General features: G+C 35.3%; 1 long non-coding RNA gene across 1 annotated transcript; it reads left to right on the top strand.

Moving 5' to 3' along the window:
- The first annotated feature begins 2465 nt into the window (after positions 1-2465).
- On the top strand, positions 2466-16175 carry LOC148952095 (uncharacterized). Its single transcript, XR_016141792.1, has 3 exons — positions 2466-2677; positions 13467-13549; positions 16121-16175. It is a non-coding gene; the product is annotated as an uncharacterized LOC148952095 (long non-coding RNA).
- The last annotated feature ends 508 nt before the right edge of the window (positions 16176-16683 follow it).

Here is a 16683-nt window from a genome sequence, read left to right as displayed (position 1 = left end):
CTTATTGTCGTTAATCCACCCTCCATAAGCAGAAACTTGGTGCTTGAGGGTTTCCTAAGACCAAATATGAGACGTATTATGTCATTTTGTGTTGTTCCAGTTTTTTTGCATCTGATTCTTTGCACGTGCACCATAAACGATGAGCCCATAGCCAATATGGGGTCTTATATGTGACTTATAAAACTGGAGTAAGGTTTTCTCCTTACATCCCCAGGGTGTGGAAAGAAGTCTTTTTAGTATACTTGTTTTTCTATAGCATTTTTTTTATTATGTTTGAAATGTGGAGGTGGAAGTTAAGTTTTTGGTCAAGTATGAGACCTAGGTAATTCATATGATTATCATCTGGAATAGTTGTTCCATTTAGAGTTAGTCTTGCATTAACATAATTTCCCTTTCGGTGAAATTGGATTATTTTTGACTTGGTGGGTTCAATGGGTAAATCAGACTATTGGGAAAATTCTTCAAATTGGAATAGTGACTTTTGCAGCTTTGACTGTGCAATCTCAAAGGTGTTGCCAGATGACCATAGTGCCAGATCATCAGCATATTGTAGATTCGTGTGGGGGATGTTCATGTCCCAAAGTAATAGGGCAAAGAGGAGGCAGCTCAGGACTGCTCCCTGAGGAAGGCCTTTGGTTATTGTTTTTTGGGGTGAAGAGGCTGAACCTACACAAAAAATGAAACTTCGCAATTCTATGAAAGATTTTATAAAAGATACTAGCTTGGGGGGTAGTCCAGGGTTTGCAAGTTTAGTTATAGGACTTCGTGGTTCACATTGTCATGTGGCCCTTCAAAATCTAGGAAAGCTGCGACTAGGACATTATTTTTTGAGAATGATTCATTTATTGTATTTGTTAACAATATGAAAGCATCTGTTGAGGAATGGTGTTTTCTGAAACCAGTTTGAGTGTGAGGGATCATATTATATTTTTCAACAAACCAGAGGAGTCGGATGATAGATCATTTCTCCATTATTTTTCCCATCACAGGAGTAATCGTTATAGGCCTATACGACTCGGGGTTATTTTGGTTTTATTTCTGTTTGTTGTTTGTTAGTTATTCCGCTTATTGTTCTGTGAATAAGGTATGTATCTCGTTTGACACGATATTCTTGTGAAGTGATTTATTTCTTCTCTTAAATTCCCGTATTGGCCGTCTATAGCCTCTGGCATGTTGGCAGTACTGGAATATGTGTAAGTTTTGTTTTGTTAATAAATAAAGTTAATCTAAGAAAACTTGAATTTGCTATTAGGGTGTATGTGCTCTTCATCTCTTTGTTTGTTTTGTCTCTTCGATTTCAACATGGTCAACCTACAGGATTTCTTGTACTATCAGTAAAGTTGAAAGCGACACAGAAAACCATTCAAATTGCCGATTCAAAGTCAGTACTCACTCCAATCACTAAAAAAATCTATTGGAGAATATTAAAAAAAAAAGTCTAAATGATTCAGATTCATATGTATATTCTGTTTCCTTTTACATTACTGAAAAATTCCAACAAGTATTTAGCAAGGTCAATGTTGGTGGTAATAAACTTGCATATGAAGCCACACAGAATGTAATCAATCTCCTTCTGTGCCCAGCTTCAAAACCACTTAACTTCAGAGACATCCTTGGGCTATATACTCAAACTTTCATTTGCTAGAAAAAAAAATTCAGATTGCCCATACGATTTTTTTTAACCACGACATATTTAGATTAAAAGTTCCATAGGTGCTATCAAAAAATAACCATCGCAATGAAGAGATCAACTTGATTTATGTAAGGATGCCGCCCCATCTAGAAAGGTCCCTTCAGTACATCTTATTTTATCGCAAGTCTCTAACAATAGAAAGAAGAAACCCATTTTAGCTTTCTATAGCACGTTCGAGCATACCAAGATTAAATCTTCATTTAGCTCAATTACTTATCCTCTGAGTTTCACGAAACTTAAATAACATCAGAAGTCAGGAAAATTGCCACTTGAAATTGTCTGGACTAGTAGTCAGAAGAGTTACGCCTGCTAACTCCATTAATGCGTTCGAATATTTCTACAATTTATTTTATTTAAATATTGAGTTTTCTTGATTATAAAAGGCAATAAATATAGCAATTTTATTTAAAATGAGCCATTAAAAAGCTTTCTGTGATGTTCCAGTTCACTGTTAGCAGCGGAGGAAAAAAAGGGGGACACATCCGTGCTATCTATGCAAAAAAGTGATTTTTTTGTTTTTCTAGCCAGGGGACTTGTAAGTTTCCTGTATAGAGGATTCGGCCAAGACAATTTCAATGGGTTTTTTTTTTTTGATCCTACGCCATTTTTAGGGGGTTTCAGGCTATTTTCGAAAATACCTTAAATTTGTTTTTGAAAATAAATTTTACTATGAAGGCTAATCGATATAATAATTACCAATCTCTAATCAGCTAATAATGGCAACCTTTTCTGACTGCTAGTCCCTTTTTTAAGCGTGTTTTTTTTTTAGAGTACTATGGACCGTGGTTTTTCCTTTTGCTAAGTTGCAGATACTGCTGCAACCACAATTACTTGTCAGAGGAGTCCGATTACTTATCCTTCACGTTTTACAAGACGTAAGTGGCATCAGAGATTAGAAGGATTACCATTTGAAACGGTCTGGATTAGCTGTTGGATAAGTTGCACCTGCTAACCCAGGAAAATGCAGAATAAGTAACCTCATATGTAAGCAAAATTCAATCCTTTCAAAACGGTAGAAAAATAGACAATTTATGTGCAGAGAACAAGAAGAGACAGTTATTATGAAAATCGACACACCTTAAAGGATTGGTAACTAATCTGTGGTTACAGTGGAGTAGCCTACACGTGATTAACGTTCTTATTTGCCTAGTTGTCTATATCGTTTCAGTTAACAAATTTCCGGATAAATATTTAATGTTGCGTTTGCTAGATTGTATACAGGGAATTTAGTGTTAAGCCAATAAGGCATACTCAAACACACCTCAGAAAATGCAAGATATGCAAGAATAAGCGACATATTACGTAAACAAACACCACAATTACTTCAAATATGATGAAAAGATAGGGTATTAAATGTGTGCAGAAAAACGGAGAGTAATTCTGAAAAGAGGCGCACCCTTAGGGATCTTTATAGCGCAAACACACTATATTTGCATTAGATTGCACACAATTATTTTTGCTAATTTAATAGTTATCCATAAGCTTTTCAGCTTTGGTCATCTTATCGATGACCAAAGCCGAAAAGCTTATGGATAACTATTAAATTAGCAAAAAAATATCTCGAAAGTTGGACTGAAGATCAACTGGCAGAAAACCAAAGTTATGCTCCTTGAGCCCCCCACGTCCCGTTCTACTGTAAAGGAAGTCAACATCGGAAGCAACCGAGTAGATGTGGTTGGAGACTTCACTTACCTGGGATCTATTCTGTCGAATGATGGCTTGATCACAAAAGATATTGCATCTTAAAGTGACAAGGCCTCAGCACTTGTTCGGAGGCTTAGAAGTATCTGATGAAAGCCAAACATAAACCACATTGCCAAAAATGTGCATTTACACTACGTTCGTCGCCACTATCTTGCTGTATTGAGCGGAGACATGACCCGCTTTAAAATCTATCTTTAGCGCCGTCGATGTTGCTCAGACGAAACATCTCCAAAGAATCGAAAGACTTCACTGGACTGACTTCGTAAGCAACCAGACTCTCCTATCACGTACGGCTCAAACTCCTTTCTCGACGCAGCTCGCCCAGCGTACTGTTCGGTGGTACGGCCACCTCCTTCGCATGCCACGCGACGCCCCAGCACGGGTCGCATTTTACTTCGACCCCACCCTACACGGATGGAAACGACCCAGAGGACGCCCACCCACTAGGTGGAAAGACAAAGCCGATGAATTCCTCACCCAAGCCCATATCCCGGTGGAAGAAGCTGCGATCCTGGCAAGCGATAGGTCAATCTGGAGGCGCCTAGTCTCATCGTTCTCTACGCCGAACCCTCGGCAGGAGCCTTAAGTCAAGTTAAGTCAAGTAAGTCATAAGCTTTTCAGCCACTGTGTGACAGCCTGAGTATTTGTTGTTATCTTTTGCGAATTAGATACGAGGAATTTGAGCTTAACTGGATAAGTCAGGTAATGGATTGTTAGAAAATAAGCATTGTCACCCAAAACAATCCAACACAAGTTTACCCTCTTTCGAAACGAGCCAATGATTAGAGTTTTTGTTTCGACAGCACTGGCTGATTCAAAGCGAATTTTAAATGTCCAATCACAGGGGTAGTGAATTAGACTGTAAGAATATTCCAATTTTTAATGCTTTAAAAGAACTCTATTGGCTAACTGAAAACAGATTTTGCCTTGTTATATTCTTAGTCTTGTTAAGAAAAGGGAGAATCTGTAATGGCTAAAAATAGGGTAAGATTCCACAGCAGTAGGCTAAATAGCCTAGGGTAGTCTGAGCTGTTGGATGTTATGCATTACTTAGCTAGAATTAGGCATAGTTATAGTAAAATATAATTTTGAAAAAAACATTTCAGAAGCTCTTAAAAAGAGCCTGGAACCCTGCAAAAAAGGCATCACAGCAAAACAAAAAGTGGGCTAGGCCTACATCACAGGAATAATGTTTGCTGAAAACCCTCTGATGCATCTTTTTTTGGGTATAAATTTAGAATTGTGACTCCTGATAAGGAGATGTGTTGAGAAAACAATTCTTGGTAAATATATACCAAATCATATTAGGCTATTGAGTTAGGAATTAAGTGAATACACCATTTGATACCTTTTTTTATGCTGATTACAAATATAATAATCATTTCTATCAGAAATGAATTTCAGCCCCCCCCCCCCTATATATGCCAATTCAGGGTAGGCCTATAGGGTAAGACACCCCGTAGTTGGACACTTTAATCACTTTGAAAACTTTTTGACATTTAAACTACTCTAATTACTGTATTATACCACCTAGAAACTTAATTTTTGTATCAAAAAATTTCTGAAGAATTTTTGAACAAGTAGGTTACTAATTCAATTAGTTTCACTTGTACAGCGCCTCCTATTTTTAAATTTACTAACAAGTGACAATTCTGCCTAAACTCGGACATACAAACAGCTCATTGCAAATAGTGATTAAAATAGTATAAAAGATTCTGTCCAAGAATAGGCAGATGGCCAACTACTGGGTGTCTTACCTTATATTTCTACATTAGGGGAGGGGGCCAATTGTGTTTCTGATGTAAATGGGAGGTATGTTTAAACTTTACCCCCCCCCCCCTAATGTAGAAATATAGGTAAATTTCTACGAAATCATATTATTGAGTTAGGAATAAAGTGAATATACCATTTGATGCCTTTTTGGTCAATATCTACAAAATCATATTAGGCTATTGAGTTAGGAAAAAAGTGAATACACCATTCGATGCCTTTTTTTATGCTGATTACGAATATAATAAGCATTTCTATCGGAAATGAGTTTCAGGTTAGGTTATGATTTGGTAGATATTTACCAAAATATATACCCTGAATTGGCATATATAGGGGGGGGGATAAAATTAATTTCCGATAGAAATGATTATTATATTTGTAATCAGCATAAAAAAGGCATTAAATGGTGTATTCACTTTATTCCTAACTCAATAATATGATTTGGTAGATATTTACCAACAATTCTTAATTTAAAATATGTATGATGATCCTAGTTAACATATTATCCAACAGGAGAACATTTAGGCTATCATCAAGTCTTTCCTCTTTTTTCCAACTTAATTTCCATTTTCTCCATGCTAAAACACAATGCATTAATCTTTTGAAATTGCCACTATAAATTGTTCTTATAGATAGCATTCATCCTGGCCAAGTTCCTGGCCTTTGGCCTCAACTGAGTTTGTTGATTTTGAATTGAATTTAGGTTAGGTTGTATTAATATTTTGTATTTTTGCCACTGCTTTATCTGTCATTAAAAAAACATAATTAACAATGACCAGGATGAATGCTATCTATAAGAACAATTTTGAGCAACAATTTTAAAAGATTTATGCATTGCATTTTAACAACAACAATTAACAATTAATCTCTCATCTCCCTTTCTTTAGACTAACCTTGAATAAGGGTGTGACAGGGTGATAACCTGTTGATTTATAATATAAGTGCATATGTAAAAGTGCATTTCAGCAATTATGAAGAAGGTATGGTGTATTGTTTGTAGGTAAGGGGTTTTATACATCAAAGTGTGCATTTTATTGGCCTAGTTTTCTAAGCCTCACTTGCCCTTCAGAAAATAGAAAATGAGTTTTGAGGCATTGCATTCTAATCCCTCTTGATTTCCATTGATATTTTAGTTCTATGCCATTATTCTATCATTACAGAATTTTCTATAGGTGAAATTTTTGCAGCAGGAATTTCTTCTGGGGAGAATTCCCTGGGTGAAATTTTCCACAGAGGGGGAAGGGTTTTTTTCTGGCTTGATATGAAAAACAATCAAAATTAATTAAAATACTAATCCAGCTGAAATTAAGGAGCAACATTAAATCTTAAAATGAATAGTAATTATTCTGTATATTAGTGTGGATTTACCCTCCTCTACCCCTTGCTCATTGCACATTAGTTTTTAGTGCTTCCAAAAAGTTTTCTGTTCCAATTAAATGGCCCTTGTATTTCAGAAGCCATTCTTAAAGAATTAGGAAAGAAGTCAAACTTTGGTATACAGAGCAAGGGGTAAAGAAGGGAGTAGTCCCCATTCATACATGTTATAATCTCTGTTGGTCTTAAGCTTTAATGTTACTACTTACATTTCAGTTGAAAAACTTGTTTTTTTTAATTTAATTTCAGTTTGGGCCAGCTTTGGTTATGAATAAAGGCCAATAAAGAGTTATTTTTTAGCCTGAGATGCTCTAGATTTAGTTTTGGCTGTTCCCTTGGAATCTGTGTACCATTACCATTAGCTAGAGATTCTAGTTTCTTAAAGCACTACCTTCCTGAACTGAAAGCCTTATGCAAAACAGTACAATGTATGGAAACAACAGCCCAAAATATTATCTTTGATAGCTGCTTAGTCCTTACTGCTTTTACACATTCTGTTTTAATAATCATGTTGAAAACAAAAAAAGACAAAGTTCAAATCTAATTTTCTAGTAACTTAGGTAAACAAACAAGCAGGACAACCTACTAAAATGTACCTGCTGTCTGTTTTATGAAGGAATGCATCTGGAAAAAGTTACTTCATCTACTTTGAATTTATATCTCTCTGTACAGAAATATATTTCTCTCATAAGAGGGGAGTTCTATCTGATGTCTAGAGATGCACTTGCCTCCAAAAGCCTTATTGTCTCCTTAGAGATTATCCCTTTCCATAAGACACTGTCTTCCATACAAAGCAGGTTCCAGAAGTCGAAAACTCTACTCAAACCAATGGAATGACTACAACTCAAGGTAATTCTGCCAAAATTCAGCAAACAACACCAAGTCTTAATACACTGACTCTTCTTTAAAATCAAAGAGTCTACTGTTTTTTGAAGACAAGAGGAAAGATATTAGTTCAGTCCTTCTTTATGCAATAATTTCAAAAATATCTTATAAATTTAACATGTTGATATTTTGTCTGCTCTTGTCAAGCCCCATATCTCAGTTGGAAGCTCAAGTTTGACATGCAAGAGAAACGAATGTAAAGATGGTAGAATTGGAAAATGATTGATTGAAAGTAAAAAAAACATATTGGACTATGAGTGAAACAGATTGTTAAAACATTTATTTCCTATTTGATGCTTGTGTATTTTGGGAATTTAAATATTTATTTTAATATTTAAATACAAAGTACATGCTTAGTCACTTGTTTGGAAATATTATTTAAATACAATTATGACCAAGTATTTGTATTTAGATACTTTTTAAAAGTATTTTACCCATCACTGTTACTACTACAAGTAGTAGTAGTATGCACATAATGTGCATACTAAGACTCTAAGCTGTTCTTGATACACTATTGATATGGCTGTTGACAGCCTGCATACATACATTGTATTTCAATTTAATTTAACATACCCTACAGTATTTATGAAAATGTCTCCTTAATACCCTTAGCTTTAATAGTAGTATTAATAGTAGCAGTAGAAGTAGCAGGAGTAGCATACTTATAGTACCTGTTTGATGGCTCAACATCCTCCTTAACATACACTGAAAGTTTCAACTTTATACTGTTACAGCTTTTTAATAACCTGCATCCACATAGTGTGTTTCAATTTAGTTCTCTTTCTTCTTCAATAATCCCTGCAAGTTGCACAGTAATACCCTTAGCTTCAGTAGTCATTGTAGTAGTAGTTATAGCAGCAATAGTAGTAGTAGCAGTTGTAGTGGTAGCTGCAGTTGTAGTAGAAGTAGTAGTAGCTGTAGTGGTAGTAATTTTAGCAGTATGCACATTTTGCCTTTTGTCTAGTCCAACATCTCCCTTAATATGTCCTGGAAGTTTCAATTTAATACCACTGACTATTCCTGGTATACTGCTGATAGCTCTTTTGGCAACTTGCTTGTATTGGGTGTGTTTTTGTTTATTTTAGCACCCCCTATACATTCCCTGAAAGTTTCAGCTTCCGTCCTTAGCCTCAGTAGTAATAGTTGTAGCAATAATGGTTGTAGTTGCAGCAGTAGTAATAGTAAAAGTATGCACAGAGTACCTTTTGGTTAGTTGGATGTCCCTCACAACATGTTCTGAAATCTTCAACTTAATACTGTAAGCTATTCCTGAAAAATTGTTCATATGTCCTTTTGCCAACCTGACTGCACATTGTATGTTTTGATTCACTTCAACAACCCCCTTAATATTCTCTGAAAGTTTCACCTTAATATTGTTAACCTCAGTAGTCATGGCAGTCGTAATAGTAGCATTAGTGGTAACTTGTGCATATTATCTTTTGGTTAGCTCAACATCACATTTAACCTGTCCTTGGCCAGTTGATCATCCCCCTAGTCACTCCCTTAAAGTTCCAACTTAATACCCAAAGTCATTCCTGGGTTTTCCTCATTTGACAACCTGCATGTATATAACATGTTTTGATTTAGTTCAGTACTCCCCTCAACATTCTCTGAAAGCTTCACTTGAATGCACTTGGTCATTTTGAACACCAAAGGTCAAACATGCACTCTTTCCTAATAACAAATACTATATATATAAACATTGGACAATAACTTACAGTCCTTGCTCAGAGGGCTATGGGGGTCAACATCCCCACAGATGTAGTTACTGGACTTTTCAACTATGCTGAACAAAATGGCTATCATAGAGTTTTGATTGGATATGTTTGGAGAATCAGGCAAAGGGCTTGGGAGGGATGCTGCTTGCCCTCCAATCGCTTTTGACTCTTAAAAAGGGGACTATGATTTTTAATTTCCAATCAAATGAGCTCCTCTGAAAGTTTCTATGATAGCACTGTGCTGCTTATGATATTGCTTGTATGACCCTTTGAAAACCTGCATGCATATAGTTTTTTTTGTTTAATTTAAACTCCTTCTAAACATTCCCTAAAATTTCCATCTTAATACCCTTAGCTCCCTTAGTTACTGCAATTATACTAGCAGTATTAGTAGTATGCATATAGTGTCTTTTGGTTAGTTCAAAATCCGCCAACATACCCAGAAAGTTTCAGCTTTATAATGTAAGCTGTTCCTGAGATATTGCTGTTACACCCTTTTGACAATTTACATGCTCCTAGTTCGTTTTCATTTAGTTAAAGATTTGCCTAAATATTCCTTGAAAGCATCATCTTAATGCCCTTAGCTTCAGTAATAGCAATAGTTTTGACAGTAAAGTCGTATTAGCAGCAGTATGCACATAGAGACCTTTGGTTATTTTCAAATCCCTCTAAACTCATTCTGAAAGTTTCAGCTTAATTCCATAAACTGTTCCTGAGGCATTCCTAATTTCTTTTGACAAACTGTATGCACATAGTGTTTTTCAGTTTAGTTCAACATTGTTTCAACATTTTCCAAAATTCTTGCTTTAATACCCTTAGCTTTAGTAGTAGTAGCCCCCCCCCCTCCCACATCCAACAACAAGCTCTATAAGTTATAACTTTACAAACCCATTCTGTTCCTAAGATATTGCTGATGCACCCTTTTGACAACCTGCATGGTTACACCCTTTTGACAATTTACATGCTCCTAGTTCTTTTTCATTTAGTTAAAGATTTGCCTAAATATTCCTTGAAAGCATCATCTTAATGCCCTTAGCTTCAGTAATAGCAATAGTTTTAACAGTAATAGTCGTATTAGCAGCAGTATGCACATAGAGACCTTTGGTTATTTTCAAATTAACATCCTCCTTCAATATTCCCTGAAAATTTCACCTTCATACCCTTAGCCATAGTTGTAATAGTAGTCACAGTGTTAATACTAGGAGTATTAGTTGTAAGACTAATGGTAGTATTAACAACAATAGCACTAGTACTATTAGCAGCAACAGTATTAACAGATTGCCTTTTTTTATTAATAATAAAAACCCCACCTCTTCTCCTCTTGGTGACATAATAATCCTTTTCATTTAAAATTTCAACCTTTAATGTCCCCTCCACTAATTTAAAAACTTTTGGTCAGTTGAACATCTCCCTAATCAAGCCTTGGAAGTTCCAAATTAATACAGTTAGCTGTTCCTATTATATTGTCAATATGCCATTTAGTTAACCGATTTGTATGTAGTGTGTTTTAATTTAGTTCAGCTGCCCCTCAACGCTTCCTGAAATCTTAATACTCTTAGTCTTAGTAGTAGTTGCAATAGAAGTAGTACTTAAGTAGTAGTAGTAGCAGTAGTAGTAGTATTAGTAGTACCATGCACATATTGCCTTTTGGTCAATTGATCTTTTGCTTTAAGCAGTCCCTGAAAGTTCCAAAATAATACCCTAATTCTTTCCTGAGGTATACCCTTTTGACAATCTGCATGCACATAGTGTGTTTTGATTTTGTTTTGAAATTTCCCCTCAATATTCTCTCGAATTTTCCACCTTCTTACCCTTAGCCTTAATAGTACTAGTCTAGTATCTTAGAGTATGGTAGTAGTGATACTAGTGGTGTTGTATTAGTAGTAGTAATTTCAGAAGTAGTAGCAGTATCAATAGTAGTGGTAATATGCACATATTGCCCTTTGGCCAGTTGAACATCTCATGATGCCTGGAAGTATCAGCTTGAGATGGTAAGCCATTTCAAAGATATTTCTGATATGCCCATTTGTTAATCTCTATGCACATTTTATGTTTTGATTTAGTTTAACTTTCCCTTCCAAATTTCCTCAAATTTTCACTTCAATATCCTTGGCCTTGGTAGAACTTGCTACTGAATCAGTAGTTGTAGTGGTAGTAGTAGTGTGCAAATATTACCTTTTTGGTCAATTAATCATCCTCTCATCATTTCCTGGAAGCCCCAAATTAATACACTCAGTCATTCCTGAGTTATGCCCTTTTGACAACCTGTGTGCACTTAACATCTTTTGATTTATTTCAATATACCCTTAAGATTCTCTGAAAGGTTTACCTGGATGTCCTTAGTCTTTTTGGAGTCTAAATTTCAAGCATTCATGCCTTTCTCAATAGCAAATACTGTGTACAAACAATGGGCAAACTGCATAGCTTACGTCCCTTGCCCCAAGGGCTGTTGGAAGGGATGACATCCCCAAAGAGACATAGTTTCTGGACCTTTCAACCATGCTGAGCAAAATGTCTATCTCTGATTTTTGATTGGATGTGTTTGGGGAATTGTTTTTTTTTATTTTTTTAATTTCAGAACGTCTTTGAATTAATGCAGCTTTGATTTTGGCTCACTGTACATGAATAATCAAAATGGAATTTCCATATTAATTTTACTTTTTTTGGCTAAATGGCTTTCTCGAGATTTTGATCTGACGTAACTTGCGGAATAACTTACGTAACGAACTTCTATATATTATATTTTTATTACGTAAATGAGGGGTTCTCCCTCACAAAGGCTGTTTAATTAGAATAGATAGCTTTTTTGAAAGTTATAAAAAAACTTAAGCGTAAAGAGCGAGGTATTGACTAGGGGGGGGGGGTCTCATGTACGTAATAGTTTCTGTTCGTTTTAATTTTTAATGTTGCTCCTTACTTTCAATTGAAAAAACTTGATTTTTTATTTAATTTCTGATCGTTTTTTTAAATAATGCTGGGAAATCCAGGGGCCCCCGTCATGGAAATGTCCCTTCCCCCATGACAATATCCTCCATGGAAAGATCCTCCCCATCCGACACCCTCCCCACCAGAAGAAATCCCTCCTGAAAACGTCTGCATACTTCCAAGTAACAAATACTAAATTTAAACAATGGGCAAAGTTCATAACTTGGAGCCCTTGTCCCGGGGACTTTGGGGGATTAAGTCATCCTCAAAGACATATTTATTAGGTTTTCAACTATGCTGAACAAAATGGCTATCTGAAAATTTTGATCGCATGACTTTGGGAAAAGAATGAGCGTGGGAGGGGGCCTACTTGCCCTCCAATTTTTTTGGTCACTTAAAAAGGGCATTAGAACTTTTAATTTCCGTTCGAATGAGCCCTCTCGTGATATTTTATGATCACTGGATCGATACGATCACCCCTAAAAAAAACACATTTGTGATCTCTCTTCTGGCAAAAAATGCAAAATTCCACATTTTTCCAGATAGGAGATTGAAACCTCTACAGTAGAGTTCTCTGATACGCTGAATATGATGGTTTAATTTTCATTAAGATTCTATCACTTTTAGGGCGAGTTTCCCCCTTTTCTCGAAAATAAGGCAAATTTTCTCAGGCTCGTAAATTTTGATGGGTAAGACTAAACTTGATGAAACTTAAATATTTGAAATCAGCATAAAAATCCAATTCTTTTGATGTATCTACTGGTATCAGAATTCTGTTTTTTAGAGTTTTGGTTACTATTAAGCCGGCTCGCTCTTTACTTACAGTTCATTACCGCGAACTGTTTGATTAGTTGTACTAAGAGCGAAGGCTGAATTCACCATTTTTAGGTACCCCCCCCCCCCTCTTAAGAAGACTGAAAATTTACATAAATTTACCTGGTATAATTAAACAGTTTAGAAAAAATCTATGTTAAAAACAAGTGTCTATCTATGTTATTGCTATGTTAATACTATGTTTTAATCTATTTTAAAATAGGAAATTGCTACGGTAAATGTTCCATTTGTCATAGGGGGAAACGTAGCATAATTTTTAGGGGCAGACACCCCCCTCCTCAGGGATAATAGAAACATCATTGAAACTGTGATGGACATCATCCGCCAAAATGACACATTGGAAATCTACAAGGAAAAGAGGTTGGCCTAATTTGAAAATGCTCCTATAAACTGTTAAGCACTTAGAAGTTGAAATGAAAATATTAGAGCTTAGGGTAAAATTCACGGCAGTTAAAGAACTTTTCAATCCAGGTCTACTCATATTCTTTCGTAGATTCCAAATTCAACTTATTCAAGATATAAACCTTTGAAATGAAAAATTGTCATTTTTATTTCCTTTTTAGATGTAACAAAAGATGTTCTAAAGCTAATTGATCGTTCAGGCTCTTTGAAAAGATTACAAGTAATTACGGCTAAGGAACTAGAGGCAAGTATACTTTTTTTACAGATACTTTTATGCCTGCAGATTAATTACTGTTATTCTCCAAATAGCGATCCAGATAAACGAGAATACATTATTTGGAAAACTAAATAGCAAATATAAATCAAGATATCACTTCTACTTACAGTTTGCAGGTACTGAAACTTTATAGGGTACTCGATGTGTATTTGCATTTGAAAAACATTGTTATACCCTCTATATCCAAGATTAAGGTATATATTTCCCAGCTGGCCGAATAGTAAGTATTACATTAACGATTTCTTAAATATTTAGCTGTGAAATATTGGTAAAAGAATATATTTGTGAGTGGACCCATTCACATGTGGTTGTAATGATGGGCAGTGGCAGCCCCAGATTTGCAATCAAAAAGCTCAGAAGCTTCAAATACCATATATGATGGAAAATAAAGGTCGTTTGTGAAGCTTTACTTTGTATATTTTGATTCTGGGCTTATGTAGTGCGATCTTAACCTCACCTTTGTAACCAACAAGCTCAAAGACCCTTGCATATAATTTTCGTAGATATCAAAGACCATTTGTGAAAAAGATATTTAGTGTGGGTTTTATACAGTATGTGTATTTAATATGCTATTAAATATGGGAAACACGTTTTTTTCAACTGAAAGTGAAAAAGTGACTCTAAATTTGAAACAAAAATTCGAACATCTCAATGTAATGAACTGATCAAACAGTTTGTAGAAACTAACAGTCAGTAAAGGGTAACCCCCAGTAACAGTAACTGTAACTTCAGAAAAAAAGATTGTAGAAACAATAAACAGGTCAAATGAAACTCCATTTTAGAGTGGCTCCAAATATGTAAGATATATTAAGTTTAAACCCAATTATTCAAGGTTACTAGAATAACAGAATTTCTATTAATGTTCCAATGAATGTTCCATTAAAATTCCCTGGCACTTAAATTTCCGCTTGAAAAGAAAAATTGCCTTCAAAATTGCCGTTGCTTCAAAATTGCTGTAGCCAAACTGCTCTGCTCCAAATTAAATAGTTATGCAGCATGTTTGTATGAAATACTCCTATTCTGAATTAACCATTCTTCATGGAAAGACAGAGTTACTTCTTTTTAACCATAGCCCCACCCCGTACAGTGTAAAAAAAGAGAAAAGCTCCCCAAAAATCGATTTTGAAAAAAAATGCAGAGTTGAGTTCTGGAAGGCTTACATGTTGAACCGGAGGTCAGACAATCTCACGGGAAATTTCACTGAAACAAAAATTGCTAGATCTGTTTCTCTTTTAAAAGCCTTTTGATATCTTAACGGATCACCCTATCTTGTCTGTTACAATTTTTTCGGGGGGTTTGTGTGGCGAAACTATGCAGAGCTTGTTTGGTGGTCTTGCCATAACTTGTATAGCTTTGATAAGAGATCCGAATAAAGGATATGAAACTTAAAACCGACTTATACTTTTCTGGAAATATTATGAAAAAAATTTGACTTCTCCCGTTTTGTGCCAGAGATATTCAGATTTGTCGAAACATAATTAGAAAGTATAATTTTCGTTTTATTTAACCAAGCATAACTTTTTTTTTTCTGAAAAAGGCAGCCCCTAAAAATATTCTCGTATACCTGCTTGGAAACATTAAAAATCAGCTCAAAAGAATTATCACTGAATAATTTGCCAGATTTGGAAGTTTTCTGTTATGGTAACTGCTATGATTGAAATCTTTGCGGACACAGGATGCACGTTATTTATGCTGTATATACATTGATTTGACAATGTTTTACTTAACAATCAGTAAGAGATTATAGGTTTTCTTTGTTGTAAACTAGCCTCTCATTAGCTTTTTGAACTGTTGACAGATTTAAAATCCCCCATTACTTTTTACCAAATTTATTTGGAAGCTCCCTATGGTACTGGGAAAATATCCTAATGGGCTCTTTGTCTTCGAGACTGTCAGCCGACGCTGAGACTCGCAAAATGAGACTTACGGTATCGAACATCCCAGCCAAGAATGATCAGAGGGTAGCTATGTCCCTTGCATTGCTTGATTTTGCCTATTGACTCCATTTTGGGAAAGGTTGTGTCATATCAAAATTTCACGGTGGCCATTTTAATCAGCAAAAATAAAAAAAAATATCAGAGGATAGTGTAACCACTAGTATTAGAATGACAAGGAATTACTAAAAAGAATCTACGACTAGATCTGAAAAGGACTCCCAATTTCTGTTCCTGATCCACATGTGAGAAAGAACAGATGGTTCGTTTTAGTCAAATACTTTGTGATAACAAACTGAAAGTAAAGACTTTGATACAGGGAATTGTATTATAGTTGTAGCCTAATTGTAAATGCAGGGAGAGTAAAATCCTTATTAGAATCAGAAAAAAGTTTGTTATTGACCATTTCCCACTTTTAGCATTTTTTTACTAAACATTTTCATGTTTATTAAGTACTTAATCCTCCTTAAGTACACCAACGAACTTTTATCGTCCTAGTTGTAACAGGTTATTGGTATTGCATGGAAGATTTTCTTCTTTGGTAAAATTTATGTGCTTTCTAGGCTGTATAGTTTGTACCATAATTTTTTCTTTTTTTTTAAAGGTTGTCCACAGTGATAAAAACACGCAGAATCTACTAAAATCCCTTGGCATAGTAGTTGACACGAACCTTTACTATATAACAAAATCCTCCATCTTATTGGATGAGCATTTACCTAAGTTAAGAGGACGTTTAGAAGTCGCTTGCGAAATTGCCGAAGACTTTGTTGACTGTTTTCCATCTTCCTTTTTGTCTCAGAGAAACGTAAGTACATTTTCATATCAAAATCGAAGTATACTATGTAAAAAAAAAAGTTCTTGGTTTGGAGTAGGACATACCAGAGTTAAAGAGCCGTCTGTTTAGTTGGAGAGAACCCAATTTCTGTTCCTGATCCACATGTGAGAAAGCGCAATATATAAAATAATTGGTGTACACTTCTTTGATGTTTAGGAAGGTAATCAGAAGATGTATGTTGGGGTAGTGGAATTTGATGCCTAAAATGTGTTTTTGAAACTGAATTTTTCAAAGCTTTTTGGAGGGAGCTCAGTCGTATTGACTGAGATTTGGCTTTATGTGCAGCTGTGTTTCGTTATCTTTCGTCCAACTTAGTATCCAACCGTTTGATG

Source organism: Artemia sp. Qi Xiang Cuo, chromosome 5, assembly GCF_049724085.1.
Source record: "Artemia sp. Qi Xiang Cuo chromosome 5, ASM4972408v1, whole genome shotgun sequence".
In the NCBI taxonomy this organism is placed as follows: Eukaryota; Metazoa; Arthropoda; class Branchiopoda; order Anostraca; family Artemiidae; genus Artemia; species Artemia sp. Qi Xiang Cuo.
The sequence above is the reverse complement of the archived record's forward strand: the minus strand, read 5'-3'. Positions and strand labels throughout refer to the sequence as shown.